This window comes from Crinia signifera, chromosome 1 (genome assembly GCF_055691185.1).
Source record: "Crinia signifera chromosome 1, ASM5569118v1, whole genome shotgun sequence".
NCBI lineage: Eukaryota > Metazoa > Chordata > Amphibia > Anura > Myobatrachidae > Crinia > Crinia signifera.
Window position 1 is genome coordinate 56,265,884 of NC_139217.1, and position 19,559 is coordinate 56,285,442.

General features: G+C 45.4%; 1 protein-coding gene across 3 annotated transcripts in view; it reads left to right on the forward strand.

The window, feature by feature from the left end:
• The first annotated feature begins 242 nt into the window (after window positions 1–242).
• JAKMIP1 (janus kinase and microtubule interacting protein 1) overlaps window positions 243–19,559 on the forward strand; it is a 320,143-nt gene continuing 300,826 nt past the window's right edge. For all 3 annotated transcript variants that reach the window (XM_083155504.1, XM_083155462.1, XM_083155496.1), the window contains exon 1: window positions 243–394. The gene's annotated coding sequence lies outside the window, so the exon portion shown is untranslated. The remainder of the gene's footprint in view (window positions 395–19,559) is intronic.

A 19,559-nucleotide genomic window follows, 5' to 3' on the forward strand; every position in this document is an offset into this window, starting at 1 on the left:
CTGGGCAACTGGAAACCCCCTCATGCATTTGAAAACGGTTTAAATCAGGGGTCCCCTGGTTTGAACCAACCTGCAAAGCACTGCATGCATAAGATCAATCAGACAAGTGTGTGGGTATATATACAGGTGTGTAATACTATAGTACTGTATATACATGAATGAACATCAGGGAGGAGAGGAGATTTGCACACGCACCACTAGGTGGCGCAGCTCTCCCTGGCAGCGTCCTGGAACTAGAAGCACGTGGTGCATGCTCTGCTGCTTCCCAGCCTGTATGCACAGACAGCAGCACTGCAGCAGCACCCAGTACAGAGGGACAGCTCCTCCTGACGGGATGGTGAATGGAGGACTCATTCACCCTCCTCCGTGTACCACCATACGCCCAGCATCTCCTGTAAGTGCAATCTAAGCCATGATCACATAGAATGGGGATGGAGGAAGGGGGAGGCTTTCTGTGTGCAGGCTCTGCAGGCTATTTCTGCAGTGCAACCTCCCCTCACCATCCATATACAGTATATGTATAGAACACCCAGTGATAAAGTCTATAGGATGCATCTGCAGTTACAGTATGCATGGGATTGCTGTATAGTGGGCTGCTGCTATGCTATGTGCTTTGACCTTCTTGGCATGAGCTGGGCAGGAGAAGAGACCCACCCTTCACCCTTCATTGCTGATTAAGGGGTTCACACAGTCTGCACAAGCGGTGCTTATGTTTAATGAACTGCAGTGTGTCCATGGTGGGTCTACAGCAATACCGATATATTGTATTTAGGATCCAGGCATATTTGCAGTAGAGCAGCCTGGCTGTATATTTCTGTATCCTGATTCTTGCATGTCTGTCTGACACAGATAAGCTGCAGCCTGGTGTATTGCTATGTAATGAGGGTGTGGTGGGGAAAAGCCTGTACTGTGACATCTCATACAGGGGAAGCTAAGAATTCTACAGTATATGCTGCTGGGGGATGCACCTGCTGTTACAGTATACCCTAGTGCTGCATGTGTGTGTGGATAATGTAGTTTATATATGCTGTATATGATTATAATGGTCACTTTAGACTGAATACGCTCTTAGGTTTCAATAACTTTATTAGCAATGTTCTATATTTTCCTTACTCTGTTAGATCACTGTGTTGGGTTCTATATATAAATTGATGCCTGTTTATGATATTAATATCAGGAATGGATGTTCTTTCAGTAACTGTACATAGGTTTAATTGGAATGACAGGCGTTACGGGTGGAAGTTTTAGGAGGAGATGAGGGAAAGGTCTATATGGGTATTTTATGATATAGACCTGGTGACAGACTCTGGGCCAGATTTATCAAGCTTCAAAAAGTGATAAAGTAGAGAGTAATAAACAATCAGCCAATCAGTTCCCAACTGTCAGTTTTCAAACCCGGCTTGTAACATGGCAGTTAGGAGCTGATTGGCTGGCTGTTTATCGTTCTCCATTTTATAACTTTTTGAAGCTTGATATTTCTGGCCAACTGAACTGTGGTTTACAAGCCCAAAGTCTTGTCAAATTATCGGGTGCTGCCAATTGATGGGTATTCAGTGCTCTGACGTGGAGCTATGACGGCAAGCAGGTGCCTCCCCTTCCCTGGTTCCATACGGCAAGTGGAAACGCAGAGTGTGGCCATTAAAACGGCGCTGCTCACAACAACATGCAGCGGACTATATTTGCGGTGAATCTCACATTTGGTGCATATTATTGGCCTTCATTTAGATCCCGAGAGATCTGCAGCACATGCCGTGAAGTATAGATGCTTGGTATTTTACACATGCGCTGGGCCTGGACTGTAAATGTGCCGTATATGGGCAGTATTCAATGCTCCCGATTCACCATTTTTTGGGGGCGATTCGGGCTGTTTTCACTCGTCTGCAACACTGATAGAGATCCTGAGGCCCTTTGGGGGCAGGGAGTGGGCAGCGAGGGCCTCCATTTCTTAAAACTTAGCTGAGGGAAGAGGCCAAGATCTCCATCAGACGATAGAGATTTCATGGCCTATGTGTTATGCAACCAGCCAATGGTGTCGGAGTCCTAGGGTGCAGCTCGAACTGGTAATGCATGCAGGAGGCATGACACCTCCCACTGCATTACCATATCAGTGTTGTCGCTGCTTCTATTGCAGCCGCAGAGATAACGCCTCCAACCACATATAAGTGAGGTCCATTGTGCTTAATAAATGCAATAAGCCTGATTCAGAAATATTTTCTGCAACAGTGTCGGTGTCTTTATGCAAATGTCACAGCTGATTCCCAGCAAACTGAGATGGACACAGGGGCGTGTCACACTGCCCACGGGGTGTGTATAGATCATATGGGTGTATCTATGCTTAAATGCTTGATACGAACATTGCTGTCTGCAAGATGGGGCTTCTTGCTTGCAACTTTATATTGGCTGTAAATACTTCATCATGTCTTCATCACTGTTCAGATTTACTTGTGTGCAGCCCTTGGGACCAGGAAGCTGAGCTCTTGAAGAGTCTTAAGGACATGTACCTGCAGGCACCCTGGCAGGCAAATGCTGTCAGGGTACAGTGACGATGACTCTGTCTTGCGCTCTGTGCTTGTCCACTGCTTGCACACCATTGGCTGCAGCCTTCGTCATGTGTATTTAACCGTTCCACTTCATTGGTGTAGTGGGATGCTACAGAAACCATAGTAACTTCCCAGTATCACCTTCTTTGACATATTGTGCTTGATAAATTAGGCCATATAGCACTGCGCACAATCCATAGCATTTAACTCCTTTGTAATAACACAATCATATGGATCAATAAATTATTTTAAAAAAGGTATTAAGGTACTTGTTTCCTAGCACGGCGCCCACGATATTCAGTCGTACGGCATTGCATCGCATGCCATATGCCGGCATGCAATGCGTTTTTAAATGGGTGCCCTAATGGGTGCTTACAATGTTAAATGCACCCCCACGCCACCCCCACTATCAATGCGAACCCGAAGCGTGGTGAGTGCAGTGAGCCCGCGAGGGGCGGTGGTACGCATCCTCCGACCTTTTCATACCCCACTATCCACGTTGGCGTGGAGTTGATTTTATATAGTGTGGCGAGCGCAGCGAGCCACCGAGCCCGAAGTGTGGCAAGCGCAGCGAGCCCCGCGATGGGACGCGTATTACTTTACATGTATTCCGCGTCTGCTCGCAACGATTCGGGCTCGGTGGCTCGCTGCGCTCGCCACACTATATAAAATCTACTCCACGCCGACGTGGATAGTGGGGGTATGAAAAGGTCGTAGGACGCCTACCGCCGCCCCTTGCGGGCTCGCTGCCCTCGCCATGCTTTGGGTTGGCGTTGATAGTACGGGTGCCATGAGGGTGCTTTTTACATTGTAAGCACCCATTACGGTGCTTATACAATTATTTATCTTATAGGGAGCACATTTAACATTGAAAACACCCATTAGGGTGCTTATACAATTTTAAATCGTATACCATTGTATATGGCATACAATGCGATGGTATATGATTTAAAATTGTATAACATCGGCTGCCATCGCGTAACATCGCATACCATCATATGCCCTATGCCATGGGTCCTCAAACGGCGGCCCTCCAGATGTTGTGAAACTACATATCCCAGCATGCCTTGCCACAGTTTTAACACTCCCTTATAGCACAACTGTGGCAAGGCATGCTGGGATTTGTAGTTTCACAACATCTGGAAGGCCGCAGTTTGAGGACCCATGCCTTATGGTATGCGATGCGATGGGCGCCATGCTAAGAAACAAGTACCGGTATTAATAATAATAAAATAGCATATTGATGGCACATTCATTGTGCAGCACTGTCCTTGTGTGTAAGTCAGATAGAAGATTGAGTTCTCGCATAGCGTACAAAACGTCCAATTACCCTTTATAGGAGCACTAAGCAGTTTCAAAATGCAAAGATGCCTTTAATTATCTTTTAATGAGAATCGATAGCAGCGCTGAGGATGTGCATAGGCGCCGTACAGTTCACCCATAGCGTTTGCGTTACAGATGAAAGCTGCATTACGTTAAGTATTGCTGGCATAGTTGGCAGTCCACTGGGATCCTGTCCTGCTCTACACACTCACAGCTGACTATTACATGTGAACAAACGTTTAGAGACTTGTTGAAGTCACTGTAAGGAATTAAGGGGAAGATTTATCAAATATTGGAAAGAGATAAAGGTACTAACCAATCCGATTCTATCGGCTTCTTACCGCATCCCCCTCTGCCCCACATGGATCCCCGCCACCCCGCATTGGCCGTTCCACTCCCTCCTCACCTATGTCCGGGCAGCCTCCTCCCTAGTCCCGTACTTCCACTTCCTGGTGCAGGGAGGAGAGCCCTGCAGCAGGCGGGCAGGAGGAGGGGGGAGAGGTGCCGGGGACCCGCCCACCCACTACTTGCTGCTTCACAATGGGCAGTCCTTATCGCGAGAGCTGCCCTTTGCGATACCAATCGCATATGTTAGAACATATGCGATAGTATTGATGCAGTAGCCAGCGGAGGGGGTGGTAGGGGTGGCGGATGTTAGTGCATCCCGCCCTAGGTTTGAAAAATGACCATTGCGACCTGATTTGTTTGTGCTTTATCTCTCTCCAATTGAATTTCCAAGGCTTGATGAATCTGCCCATTTATTTTTGTGCATTTATTTTGCTTTCATTCATTAATGTTTTATCTTTAGTTTAAGCAGAGTTTAACTACCTGATAACACAGAGCAATAGCTCACAGTTATATGAACAGAGAACATACAAGGGCTGTAGATTCCTCAGGACACACGTATTGGGTGATTCAGAGGTTGACACATAGAAATCACGCGATTCCGATATTCTGGCCAGTGACTAAAGTGATAAAGTGGAAGGTGATAATGCAGCAGCTAATCAGCCACAAACTGTCATTTTTCAAACCCAGACAGTAACTTAACAGTTAGGAGATGATTGGCTGGATATATATATATCACTATTTGAAGCTTGTCGCATCTAGCCCTATGAGGCTGGGCGTGTCCTTATCAGCATCTGCTTGTAAAGGCTCAGTTCCCCTGACCACAGGCAGAACTACCATTGGTGCAACAGGTGCAGTGCACTGGGGCCCCTGAGGCCCACTGCTGCCCCTGTCACCCTCTTCCTGGCACCCACTGTTTTTCCCTGCCACACTCTGCTTCCCCCTGCCTGCACCTGTCACCCACTGCCATTTTGCATATTGTGAACTTGAGTTTGGGTGGAGGAATGGGGCCCAGATTGTACTTTTGCAACTGGGCACACCACCCACAGGTTCTGCCACTGCCCCTGACACCAGCAGCAAAGGACCCACAGAGATTCTGCATATTCAGTACCATACAGGGACTCTACGTTCTCCCCTGAATCAGGCCCTTAGCCTGTCACTTTTGTATATTTGGAATGCTGGCTCCTTACAAAGACCCTTTGGAGTAAATTGCATTACTTATTGTCACAATAAAGTGGGTGATGCCGCTCAGATTGGGGCTGTTGTGCTACAGGAACTATTTTTTTTCTTTATATTTGTTTGTAAGTGAAGGATGGACACAAGCACTAGGGATGGGTAAATAGGTGAATAGAAGTCAATCATTCAGAAGAGATACTGTCTACTATGTGCAAGTGGTCACTGCAATAGAGACCTTTGCCTTAAGAGAATGTTTACTACATGGTTCCATGCTTCCTTGTTGCCCTGGAAACCTGGCAACACGAGAGAGAGCATTTTGTTCTACAACATGGCCCCTGATGCAGAGTTATAAATCCTGCGCCAGCGCTCCTGCATCACACGGAGGGTAAAATCACGGGATAGTCTGCAGAATTGGTCACACCTTGGCCCTCATCCATAAGTTTGGTTAGCTGCTCATCATCATTGTGCAATAAAGCTTTATACACACTGTGGGTGGGATGTACCGAGCAACTGCGGTATATCACGCCACACATCGCACAGACACTAATCACAGATGTACTAACATGCGATTAGTATTGCAAAGGACAGCTCCAGTAATAAGATCTGCCCTTTGTGAAACAGCCGGCGGGGGGTGAGCAGATCCCCGCTTCTCTCCCCCTCCTCTTCCTGCTCAGACGGCTCCACCTCCTCCCTGCACCCGGAAAGGGGGGTTGTTCTGGTGCTAGGGAAGAGGAGGTCATTGGACCGGGCAGCACAGCAGGAGGCTGCCCGGACATCAGATGAGAGGGGGTGGGGCGGCGTGGGCAGTGTGTGACGGCGGGGGTCGGTGCAGGGTGGCTGGGGTCATGAAAAGAAGACCATAGTCTTCTATTGTGTCCCCATGCGCTAGCCCCTTGTCCCCCCACCGCCCACCCACCTCTGCGCAAGTAACTCGGCGACTGTGATAGTCATCGAAGGCGCTCACACAGCAGCCCTGCACATGCGTATATTTACCAATACACATGCGCAGAGCTGCACCTTCGGTCTGAGGACCGAATACTAGTTTGGCTGGTCATGCTTTGGGCATGTCTGTGATTCAACAATTTGAAGCTGTTGGCCTTAAGCACTGTCGGTCTTTCATCTGCCAACCTAATGCATGGTGACCTGTACCATTTTTATCCATCATCCAGGTACCGTGGGAGCCCATGCTGGGCATACATTATACATATACCTAATATCCCAGACAATTGTACAGTGTGTTACCAAGACCAATGGCCATCTTTTCTCTTTACACTGCTTGATACATAACCCCAAAAGTACAGAGTCATCAGCTCCAAAGGGGGAAATGTACTAAGATGGGATGCTGCTATGGCAACCATTCAGATACTTTCTATTATCCTCTGGAAGGTGCTAAATAAATAAGTAGATTCTGTTTGGTTGCCCATAGCAACATCCCATGTGAAATTTTCCTAATTTGTCAGCAATAACTAAAATATTAGTTAAGGCGGCTTTATATGCAAATGTGTCTGGGGTTTACCAGGACTGTAGACGTGTGTGTGTGTGTGTGTGTGTGTGGGGGGGATATTTTCCCACACTCGGCAGACTTCCTGTTGGTAATCCCACCTCAGGACTCTGCATTCAGCCTTTTCTCCACCAACCGTAATCATAGGAAAAATGTTGACAAAGTCTTTTACGTTCCAGCTCCTATCAATAGGACGATGAGAGGTTCACATGAGCGAATCCGGGGATCTTGGTCAGCTGAGTCTGCACACAGCACACTGAGAACGACTGCTGTGCTAAGACCCTCTCCAAAACAGGTCTTCACAATGGAGATCTTGTTTAATTAGATGATGGATTAAATGTTTCTTAGAAAGATTGGCTGCATTTAAATAAGAGAGGACGTCTTCCCCTTAACCCTTTCATGCTTTATTGAATCCCTCCTAACAGTCTAAAAAGCAGCCCAACAGTTCAGGTTTTAGGGATATCCCCATACCTCCCTCTAATTGGTTACTATACTGCTGTGCCACCGGTGGGTTGCAGTGTCCCGCGGGCATGGGGGAAAATTGGGAGAGGCAGTGTTCACTATCAGAGCCGCCATGCTAGCCCCCTTCTTCTCCAGCTAATTCGTCAGCACGTCCCCTAGGCTTCTATGGAATATCGCCAGCATTAATATTCAGCGGTGTCTCAGATAGTACACAACCTTTGTTTCATGTTTTTAAACCACAATATATTTTGTGTGTATTGTAGTTTTTAAACCACAATATATTTTGTGTGTATTGTATGTGTTTGATGTGTTCACACATGGGTCCCGTCCTCAAGATACAGTACCGCATTGAATCATAACAAGTATACTGAAATACGAAATATTCCGTTATCCAAAATGCTTCTGGTCCCGAGTATTTTGGTAGTACCTTCTGTAAAGTGCCTTAAGTCCTATTGGAAAAAATTGCCATATAAATAAATCTTCTCCTTCTTCTTCTTCTTCATCTTCTTATTCTTATTAGTATTATTATTTGTCAGGAGTTTACCATCCATATATCATGACAGAACTCACACCTTTTCCTTGCACAGGAAGGCACACCTACCCGGGATTCTTGCCAAAATCCTGGGTATGACCTGGTATTTTGGTGGAAAAGGGGTGTAAGCTGACCTTTCACCCTCTCCCCACCATTGCATTACTGTCCATAACCAACTCTCCTCCAAGTTACCTCACAAGACCTCACTTCTGCTTCTTCACCTCTAAGTGCATTTATCAATAAAAAATAGAGACAACTTTAAGCAAAATATATGTGTGAAATAAAGGGTTTTTATTTTATTTTAAAAAGGGAATTCTGGGCCAAGATTGATATAAAGTTCTTACAAACTTGTCCTATAAGAGGAACAAGATGGCGGAAGCCTCATGACTCACTAAAGAATCATCCTTCAGCACTCAGGAGAGGAAAAACCCCCTGTGGGGGAAACCTCTGGGGACCCATGGCTGAAGAACTGCCCGTCCCTCTGGGCATTAAGAAGCTATGATATATCTAGAAAAAACAGCGAGAGACTCGAAAAATGGGTAAGGGAGACTAAGAAACAAGGTAAAGAAAAAGAGAGAAAGATAGATAAATAAAAAAAGAAAGTAAACAAAAAAGAGGGAGAGAAAGAGTGAAAGTAAGAAAGAAATGAAAAAAAGGACTCCTGCCAGTAAACTGTGCATTTCCAGGTCCTTGGGTCTGTATGACTGAGCCAACAACAGCATAGTCATTATGTAGGCAGTAACCATTATGACATCACAGCATCATTATGACATCACAGCAGCATCACTCCACAGATCCCAATAGACAGGCCATGACTGGTTAATTCTGGTTTGAGGCCCCTGTTGTCTTTTTCATGACTGACTTGTGGGATTTTAATCCTTAAAATGATTACAGTACATTCAAAATATCATTTTTTTGCCAGGATTTCCCCTTGAATCTTTTCCTCCAATATTCAGTGTGGTTATTTTGTTTATTTAAATCACATTGTATCATTGATTGCCTCAGTTACAGATAAACATTCACCCCCCCCCCCCTCAGTGGTATTGGGAGACTTTAAACATCATAGTTACCATAAATATCAACACCCTCCCTTCCCCTTAAAGGTGCGTACACACGGGGGAGACATATTGCTCAGCCATATATGGCTGAGCTATATATGGCTGAGCAATAAATTGCTCAGTTTCTCCTTTACATCAGCGACCAGAGATGGTCGCTGATGAAAAAGAAACTGCCGGGGGGAGCCCGGCAGTGGAAATCAGTTGGTCGCAGGAGCATGTTCCTGCAACCAGCGATCACCACAGGGGCAAAAACGGGAGCGCACACTCGGCGATATATCGCCGTTGCACGCTCCCATTGCGGGCAATATGGTCGCTCAGCGACCATATTTCCCGCGATTTTGCACTAAATCGCCCCCGTTTGTACGCACCTAAAGTTTCTCCTTTTCATCAGCGACCAGAGATGGTTGCTAATGAAAGGGAACCTCTGCCGGTGGTGCCGCAGAGGTAATCAGCTGGTCGCAGGAGCAAGCTCCTGCGACCAGCGATTAGAATGGGGCTGAAAACGGGAGCGCGCACCCGGCGATTTATCGCTAGGGCACACTCGCATCACTGGCAATATGGTCGCCAGCGACCATATTTCCAGCGATTTCTGCCCCTATCGCCCCCCCCGTGTGTACACAGCTTTAGGATCAGAAGAGCGATTATGGAAACTATTGTCCAATATGGAAACTTAAGATTATGGAAACTATTGTCCAATTACTATTGTAAAATTAATAACAATTAATAGATAAATGAATACAGCGACAAAACAATAAAAACAAAACAAGTACAATATCAGTTGTCAAAAGCCACAAGGCCAGCAAGTGATCAGACCTATAAAAGGGTCCCAATAGGCTGGTAACCACGATCAGTGATCCAGTCAGACTAGGCCTTGTCTAATCTTTGATTTAATAACTACAGGCTATGGTGCTTACACTTTGCTGAATGTATTCATTTAATGCTGATCATTACCCCCAAAAAAAGATAAATGAGCATTGAATTTGACAGATGTCGTCTGCTTTCTGACTTGGAAACGTTAATGCAGCAGACACTACTCCTAGTCCAAGTTGCACAGATCCCACCAATCAGAGCTCTTGCTGGTTCTGATATGAGCCTCTCTATGCCTTGTATTTATAATCAAATTGGATATGTCGGTACACCATGATATAATCAGACATAGCTTATACTGTGTACCCATACATTTAGGGCAGGCATGTCCAAACTATGGCCCTCCAGCTGTTGTGAAACTGCGGGTCCCATCATGACTTGCCACAATTTTGCTAATCGGGAATGCTAAAACTATGGCAAGGCATGCTGGGATGTGTAGTTTCACAGCCAGCCAATTTTCCAACCAGCCAAATCGGGCAATAAATCTTTAAGTGTATGGCCATCTTTAGTGATTCATTCGCAAATTTACACAAGTGTTTTTTTTCTGTGTCTGGACGGTGGCTGTCTCCTCGCAGTCCACTGCGAATTCGCACATTAGCAAGCTGAATTAGGCCCCCAGTGCAGTGGGGTATGAATCATTTGTTCAACCCATATTAAGTAGACATGAGTTTTTCACGCTTTTTTCCAGAATGTCGACAAAGACACTGTCAAAGTGTACCGCATCCGCTCGGCACCATATTCTATTCTCTCTCCACACCCTAATGAATGGTAGGGCATGAAATACTGCCTGTGGGTACGTCAGCTCAACCCCCCCCCCAAAAAAATCATAATACGTGTGACAACCTTCCAACCCTGTGGACCTATTTCGTATGTCGACGTGCGCCATGTGGACCTTATATGGGCAAACCTAATGACCATATACCGTGCAATAACTAATTATGCAAATCCACGGCAAGAGAAGTGACTCCTTGGGGAAGGGATATTTCAACAGGGGGTGTACACCCCCTGTCACTTTATGCATTTGTTGTGGTTTTTGTTTAAATATCTCCTTACACACTAAACACACTTCATTTTTCTAATTATCATCAATTACATATGAATTGCCTATTGCTAATCTCCCGATGAGGGCAATATCTATCTCGCATAGTAGTTCATACTAAATGTAATTGTCTATAAATATATTCAACAAGGTATGCGTTGTTCCTTAGCCAGCTACTATTAATAGGATAAAAGACCATGGCTAAAATGAACAAAAATACCCTAGTAATAATAATAATAATAATAATCGTACAATGAGTCCTTTCAGCAGCATCCAAGTTAATAGAGTGATGACATATTTTAAACTTCATTCATCTCCCTATACTCAATATAACCACACTGCTGTATTACAGGGGAATATTTAAAATGACGTGGGGGTAATACAGTATGTGCGTGTTTCTCTACTCTGCCGTATATGTCGTGAATGCCAACATGAATAAGATTTTGTAGGTTTTATTAAAATAACCTGTCCGATGGAAATTCTAATTGCCCCTGATTCTTACAGGATGGCAAATACGGATCATGGCTAACAGTCATGGCTTAAAAAAAATGCAGTGATAGAGTTAACTATGGACTTTCTTGCTGCAGGAAGTATTCACCTGATCTTCTCTCTGTTTTAAAAAAAAAAAGAAGCTTATGCCCAGGGCATATAAATTATGCCGCTCATACACGGGGTGTTATTCTGGGTGACTCACAAGGCTGCGAATTCACCGAATGCCAGGCCCACTCGCCCCCCCCCCCCCCCTCGCAGCGCGGGTTAGCCTGCACTGGCTGCGAATGGCTATTTTTTTTTTTTTTAATTCAATATTTTTTATTGAGATTTTTAAAAGTGCATACAAATAACAAAAACTCCCTGTATGGACATAGGGTATAGTAGACACAGACATTAAACAACATGCGTGATGAAATAACGTCACAGGGTTCTTGTACAATGGGACATGGTCAGGATGCCGTTGGCAACATAATGTTGAGTGATAACAGCAATGGGTCGAGGGTGTTAAGTGTGGGCATATCCATTATAATCACTTAATTGCAGGATATACGGGATCCTAGTTCCCAAAGGCGCCATTTGGGTTCCAGAGGATCTCAGGTATATATTACACATACATTTAATACATTTAAACCACACTAAAATAAATCAGAATTACAAAATTACCAATAAGGAAGTCTGCTATATTAGTACGTTCCCCAGTGAAAAAAAAAGAGCATGTCGTGGGAGAAATTATCATTAGAAATATCTGATGTCTGGTCAACCAGGGGATATAAAATAAAGGAAAAAAAAAAAAAAAAGAAAGACGAAATATATATATATAAATTAACAAAGTCCCCCCCAAAGACCCCAAAACAAACCATACCTATAACCCCCCACCCTGTACAACCCACCCCAACTAGGCGTACTTGGATCCCTTAACCATACCTCCCAGCTAACTATACTAACTAACTATTCCCCCCTCCCCCCCCCCCCACGCACGCACACACACACACACACACATATACATATAGGAGAGTAAACGGATAATAGTAGGGGCGAAATTGTCAGGATAATTGAGCTAGGTTAACTCCGGCCTACCCCAAGCGAACATATATATGAGACGGTCAATACCACTTAACGAACAGCAAAAGAGAGAAACTTGCTTGCATTATATTGAAATGTGGTATAACATGTAGTACAGACCAAAAATAAAAGAACATTGTGAGCAAATAGTATGATAGGTAGATGTAGTAGGGCGTATATAAGCTGAAACAGCATTATAATGTAAATAAATGATTAATCTGGCCATTTCTCAGTCTCGCTATGAAGCAAAATTGGGTTCCTGTAGGAGGGATTAGTCTCTTGTATATATCTAGAGTAGAATCCGGAGCACATATAGTTCCATATATAGGAGGCAAACATAGGCTTCATTATCCTAGCTTGGATCTGAAGGCAAGCTGTAACATCAGTGATGCATATAGGGGTAATATCCAAATCAGTCATACACTCGTATAGGCCAGCAGAGATGTATGAGTCCATTGAGGTAATCATACCCATATCAGGATAGGCCAAAGGAATTGGAGACTTGTATACCTCACAGGTGTTTATTATATCTCTTCCTCTGGAGGTAGAGAGAGAGGATGGGTCTTCCTTCCAATCTTCACACAGGATTTTATAATCCAGGGATATAGCAGGAGAGGCCAGAGGTTTCATGCATGTAGTGGTATCGCCCACATGCGAATGGCTATTTAACATAAACTTCCATTCGCAGGCTCTGGGGACACACCCCCATCATTTGATGGTGGCCGACCATCGAATGATGGTGAAGGCCTACGCATATGTAAGGTTGCTCTGAGCAACCTATAACATCCTATTATTGTCCGACATACCGCCCTGTGATGTCCCCTGTATACAGCAGTCTGGGGAACACAGCTCAGATATGAATACAGTCAGTGATAATATCCGGTTATCGCCGGCATTTTGCAATTCTCTTTGCTGAAGCGCTGAAAGAGGCGGGAGAACAACATATGACGGAAAGGGGCGTGGCCTTGTTTCGTCACACAGCACCCCTGCGTATTGCTTATCCCTGGCCCTCCTGGGCTCAGCCATTCACAGTTTGGCGCACAACCTCCAGTACTCCTGGTACAGGGTTTTCCTCCTCGCCTTCCCTTTTGGTTGTTCCTCTTCCCTCCGCCTCTGGCGCAACTGGGAGGGGCCCGATCTGCGCACGCAGACCAGCATCAGGGAACCTAGCCGCTCTTAACAACAGTGCTGATGTTGGCTGCAGAGGAGTGGCGGGTACCGACAATGTCCCTCCCTCAAACGCCTTCACATCCACCCCACTTGGGTCTGAAACCTCCCCCAGCCCCTGAAGCTGCTGGGCCTCCCCTGGGCAACCTTCCATCCATGTCTGTTCATCCACCTTGCAGGGCCTCAGCACACTCTGCCCCCAGCTGCCCTCAGCAGTAGGCAGTGGCCCAGGGAATTCTCCTTCACACCATGGCTGCAGAAGAGCAGGGGGTATCCGCAAGTCTCCCCATGATTTACCCACAATCCCCCCCCTTGAGTCGAACACCTCCCCCAGCCCTTTGAGCAACAACTGCTGGGCCTCACCTGGGCAAACTTCCATCTTCCCCAGTGTGCACTGCTTCCCCAGCCTGGCTATGAGAGGGACTGGTGGGGTGGCATTGTACGGCAGCACTGCTGGCATCTCCCTCACAGCCCCAGGTGCAAACTCACATTCCCTTGCTCGTGCCATGCTGGGTGGTGAGGTGTCTTCCTCTGAGGCGCAGGGGGGTGATGAGCTATGCCTCTGACCATCCCCTCCATGTTTGCTTGCTTGGCTGCCTGTTTGCTGCAGCGGCTCCCCAGGCACATAATTACAGTCAGTCACTCTTGCAGGGTACTCACAGTAGCGCTGCACCCCAGCCTCTACTACCTGCTCGTATCTTGATGCGACAGGCTCTGGAAACACAATAGCCAGTATTAGCTCATGTTTGAGGGACATTGTAACCATTGTTCCTAACAGGGATGCCGGGGAGAAGAAAAAGTATAATTTGTGAGGGCATTAAGCGAGGGAAGAATTCCGCTTAAGTGCCGGCTTGTCCAGGGGTCAATCCCTGCAAGCAAGGGAACGGCGGAGTGTGCCGTGCTCGCCTTTGGACTTTTTCTAATTCTATGATGTCCTTTTTATAGTGTGGGGCCCAGAACTGTACTCCGTACTCGAGGTGAGGTCTCACCAATGCTTTATATAGTGGCATAATTACCCTTGAGTCCCTAGTTTCCATTCCCCTCTTAATACATGCCAGAATTTTGTTGGCCATTTTTGTAGCTACATTACAATGGGCACTACATCCCAGTTTGCTGTCTATTTGGACTCCTAGATCCTTTTCAAGTATGGAATTACCCAGTTCCTCTCCGCTAAGGTTGTAACTTGCACACTGGTTGTGTCTCCCAAGGTGCATAACCTTACATTTATCTACATTGAACCTCATCTTCCATTTTTTTGCCCACTCATCTAGAATTGCAAGATCATTTTAAAGCATGGTGACATCTTCTGATGATTTGATGACTTTGCTAAGTTTTGTATCGTCCGCAAAGATGGATACATTGCTGAGTAACCCTATCCCAATATCGTTAATAAAAATGTTAAACAAAATGGGCCCCAAAACCGAACCCTGGGGCACTCCACTTAGTACCGGTATCATATCTGATACGGCACCATTCACAACCACTCTTTGTTCTCTATTACATAGCCAATTCCCTACCCATCTGCAGATATTTTCACCCAATCCTAGGTTCTCCATTTTATTAATCAATCTCTTGTGTGGGACAGTATCAAATGCTTTAGCGAAATCTAGGAAAATCACATCTACAGCATTTCCATTATCAAGGTTTTTGCTAACCTCTTCATAGAACCCTAGTAGATTAGTTTGGCATGAAAGATTTTTCACGAACCCATGTTGGTTAGTACTGAGTAGACGGTGATGATCTAAATATTCCTGGATACCATCCCTTAAAAATCCTTCAAATAGTTTACCCACAATTGATGTTAAACTAACGGGTCTGTAATTAGCGGGATCTTCCTCTTTTCCTTTTTTGAAAATTGGCACTACCTCTGCTATTCTCCAATCTTTTGGTACTATACCTGACGATAGTGACTTGCTAAAGATATAATGTAGGGGGGGTAGCTAGTTCATCCCTTAATTCCATTAATACCCTCAGATGAATCCCATCTGGCCCTGGTGATTTATGTGTTTTGAGTTTGCTTAGCCTCAGTATTATTTCCTTCGGCGTGAAATCCACAATGAGATCTGGCTTATTTGTCCCGTTTGTGGTAAATGTTCGTTCCACAGTCTGCTCTCTCTTAGTAAATACTGATGAGAAGAACTCATTTAACAGTTTTGGTTTTCCCTTGTCCTCAGTAACACTTTTTCCACTAGTATCAGTTAGTGGGCCTATGTTTTCCTTAATTAAACGTTTACTATTTATGTATTTAAAAAACTTCTTTGGGTTGGTTTTGCTTTCAGTGGCTATGCACTCTTCATATAATATTTTAGCTGCTTTGATTACCCCTTTACAAGTTTTGTTTGATTCTTTGTATTTTGCGAACGCCTCCTCATTCAAGTTATTTTTATAGAATTTAAAGGCTCTGGTTTTATTGTTGATAGCTGACCTTACTTCTTTGTCCAACCATGGTGGCTTTTTTTTGTTGAATTTACCTTTAGTTACTTTAGGAATGTATTCAATAGTTAGTGAATCAAGCACCTTTTTTAGAGTATCCCACATTTCCTCTGCATTTTTTTCCCCCCATAACCGTTTCCCACCCAATTCCTGTTAGGGCTTCCCTGAATAATTCAAAGTTCGCTTTTCTGAAGTTTAGTATTTTTGCAGATCCTTTTTGATGTAATTTACTGAAGTTGATTTCCAGTGAAACCATATTGTGATCACTGTTCCCTAATTGTTCAATTACTTTTGTGTTTGAAACTAAGTCTATGTTATTTGTTAATACTAAGTCCAAGAGTGCCTCACCACGAGTTGGAGTTTCTACCGTTTGTGTAATAAACTGGTCTTTAAGTAAGCTCAAGAACCCATTGCTTCTTGCTGATTTACCTGTTTAGTTTTCCCAATCAATGTCGGGTAAATTAAAATCCCCCATAATTAATACCTGACCCTGATTTGATGCTTGTTTGATTTGGTTTAAAAGAAGAGACTCTTCCCTTTCATTTATATTTGGTGGTCTATAGCATACCCCTATTATAAATTTGTTTTTTGTTTTTTTTTATTATTGTCGGTTATCTCTGCCCACACTGTCTCCGAGTTGTCTTCTTCCAGGTCTGTGCTCATATTTTTCTCACATGATGTTAAGTTATTATTTACATATAGGCACACCCCCCCGCCCCTTCTATTTTCCCTGTCTTTCCTGTAGAGTGTATATCCCTCCATGTTTAATGCCCAGTCATGCGAGTCATGCACCATGTTTCTGTAATACCAATGATGTTGTAGTCGTCCCTACTGATCACCGTTTCTAGCTCCCCGATTTTACTCACTAAGCTTCTTGCATTAGCCAGTAAGCATTTTAATTTATGTTTATTTTTAGATATGGCTCTAATATTGTGATTAGTTTCACCCCAGGACCCATTTGAATTCTTTACTAGCTTCCTCTTTCCCCTCTCCCCTTCAATAGACTCTCTACAGGCCTCCCCACCATGCACACTGCCTGCCCTCTTTACAGTTCTGGGAATTCTTCCTCTGTCCTTCCCTCCTTCCCGTATACTAAGATCATCTGTACCTAAGAACTGTAATGGGGTAACGTGACTGTTACAACATGACATTCCTGACGCACCCTGAGAGTTACCCCTGATTATACCCTTGTTATGTCCCAGGACATGGCATGGGTCCTCAAACTGCGGCCCTCCAGATGTTGTGAAACTACATATCCCAGCATGCCTTGCCACAGTTTTAACACTCCCTTATAGCACAACTGTGGCAAGGCATGCTGGGATTTGTAGTTTCACAACATCTGGAAGGCCGCAGTTTGTGGACCCATGCCTTATGGCAGGGGTCTTCAACCCATGGCCCGCGGGCCACTCGTGGCCCGCGAAGCTGATCTCAGTGGCCCCCTGCCTGCCGGCCCACCATGCATAGGATTTTTTTTTTTTAAGTAAAAGAAAATGCTGCCGAGGGAGGCAGTGTAATGGAGTCCCCTTGGGTGCCACCTACCCGATTTCTATTGGCTGCAGGCAGGGCAGAGGAGTGGATCCAGCGCGGCTGAGGGAGGAGGAGGCACGTCTGGTCACGAGCTGGGGAGTTGGGACCTGGCGAAGCTGCGGGAGGAGGAGACGCAGCTGGCGGGAGCAGGGGACCCGGCACTGGAACTGCAGGAGGAGGAGGCACAGCTGGCGGTGGGGACCCGGCAAAACTGCAGGAGGAGGCATGGATGGTGGAAGCAGGTGACCCGTCAAAGCTGCAGGAAGAGGAGGTACATCTGGCGGGAGCAGGGGACCTGGCAAAGCTGCAGGCATTACTGGGGGCATTACTGGGAGCATTGTGTGTGAGGGGCACTGCTGGGGCATTGTGTGTGAGGGGCACTGCTGGGGCATTGTGTGTGAGGGGCACTGCTGGGGCATTGTGTGTGAGGGGCACTGCTGGGGCATTGTGTGTGAGGGGCACTGCTGGAACATTGTGTGAGGGGCACTGCTGGGGAATTGTGTGTGAGGGGCACTGCTGGGGCATTGTGTGTGAGGGGCACTGCTGGGGCATTGTGTGTGAGGGGCACTGCTGGGGCATTGTGTGTGAGGGGCACTGCTGGGGCATCATATGTATAAGCAGGAGTACTGCTGGCATTATGGTCTGTGGCATAATGGGCAGCAGTGTGGGGCATAATGTGCAATGGGCATAATTTTTGTGGATTAATGTGTAATGGTCATCACGGTGCGGCATAATGAGTAATGGGCATTATGGTGTATGACATAATGTACAACAGGTATTACGGTGTGTGGCATAATGTCTAATGGACACTATGGTGTTATGCACAATGTGTAATGGGCATTACGGATAAACTGTGTAACAGTGTATATTGATTTAAGTAGCCTTTCATTGTTTGGGTTTGATCTGTGAGGCATACTATTTCACTGTGTGGGCCTTCATGTTTATATGACATTGTGCAGCCTTCAGTCAACTTAAGCGTGTGAGGACAACGACCATTCCTGCGGTAACCAATGTTTGGTCATGCAGGTTGCAAAAGAGGTGTCAGGTAATTGTTTTCCTGCTAGTTCACACTCGTTATAATTAGACCACGCCCCTTATAATTAGGTCACTCCCGTTTTTGGGAGCGCGCCTATGGCGTGTGCAATTTATTCAATATCAAATTATATATGGGGGGGGCACATATTTTACTGTTTGCACTGGAACCCAAATTGGCTGCTGATAACTATTAGGGTGTGTGTGTGTGGGGTTCTGTGCTGTGTATGGGCGGCTGTGCCAACTATCTATGAAGGACTGTGCTGACGTTATAGGGGAGCTGTGATTCTATGGGGCTGTCCGAAATTCCGTAGGCGATTTTAGTGGCCCTCGGGCTTCACTGGATTTTTTTAGGTGGCCCACTCTGTCTTAAAGGTTGAAGACCCCTGCCTTATGGTATGCGATGCGATGGGCGCCATGCTAAGAAACAAGTACCGGTATTAATAATAAAATAAATAAGGTATTAATAATATAGCACATTGATGGCACATTCATTGTGCAGCACTGTCCTTGTGTGTAAGTCAGATAGAAGATTGAGTTCTCGCATAGCGTACAAAACGTCCAATTACCCTTTATAGGAGCACTAAGCAGTTTCAAAATGCAAAGATGCCTTTAATTATCTTTTAATGAGAATCGATAGCAGCGCTGAGGATGTGCATAGGCGACGTACAGTTCACCCATAGCGTTTGCGTTACAGATGAAAGCTGCATTACGTTAAGTATTGCTGGCATAGTTGGCAGTCCACTGGGATCCTGTCCTGCTCTACACACTCACAGCTGACTATTACATGTGAACAAACGTTTAGAGACTTGTTGAAGTCACTGTCAGGAATTAAGGGGAAGATTTATCAAATATTGTAAAGAGATAAAGGTACTAACCCTTCCGATTCTATCGGCTTATTACCGCATCCCCCGCTGCCCCACATGGATCCCCGCCACCCCGCATTGGCCGCTCCACTCCCTCCTCACCTATGTCCGGGCAGCCTCCTCCCTAGTCCCGTACT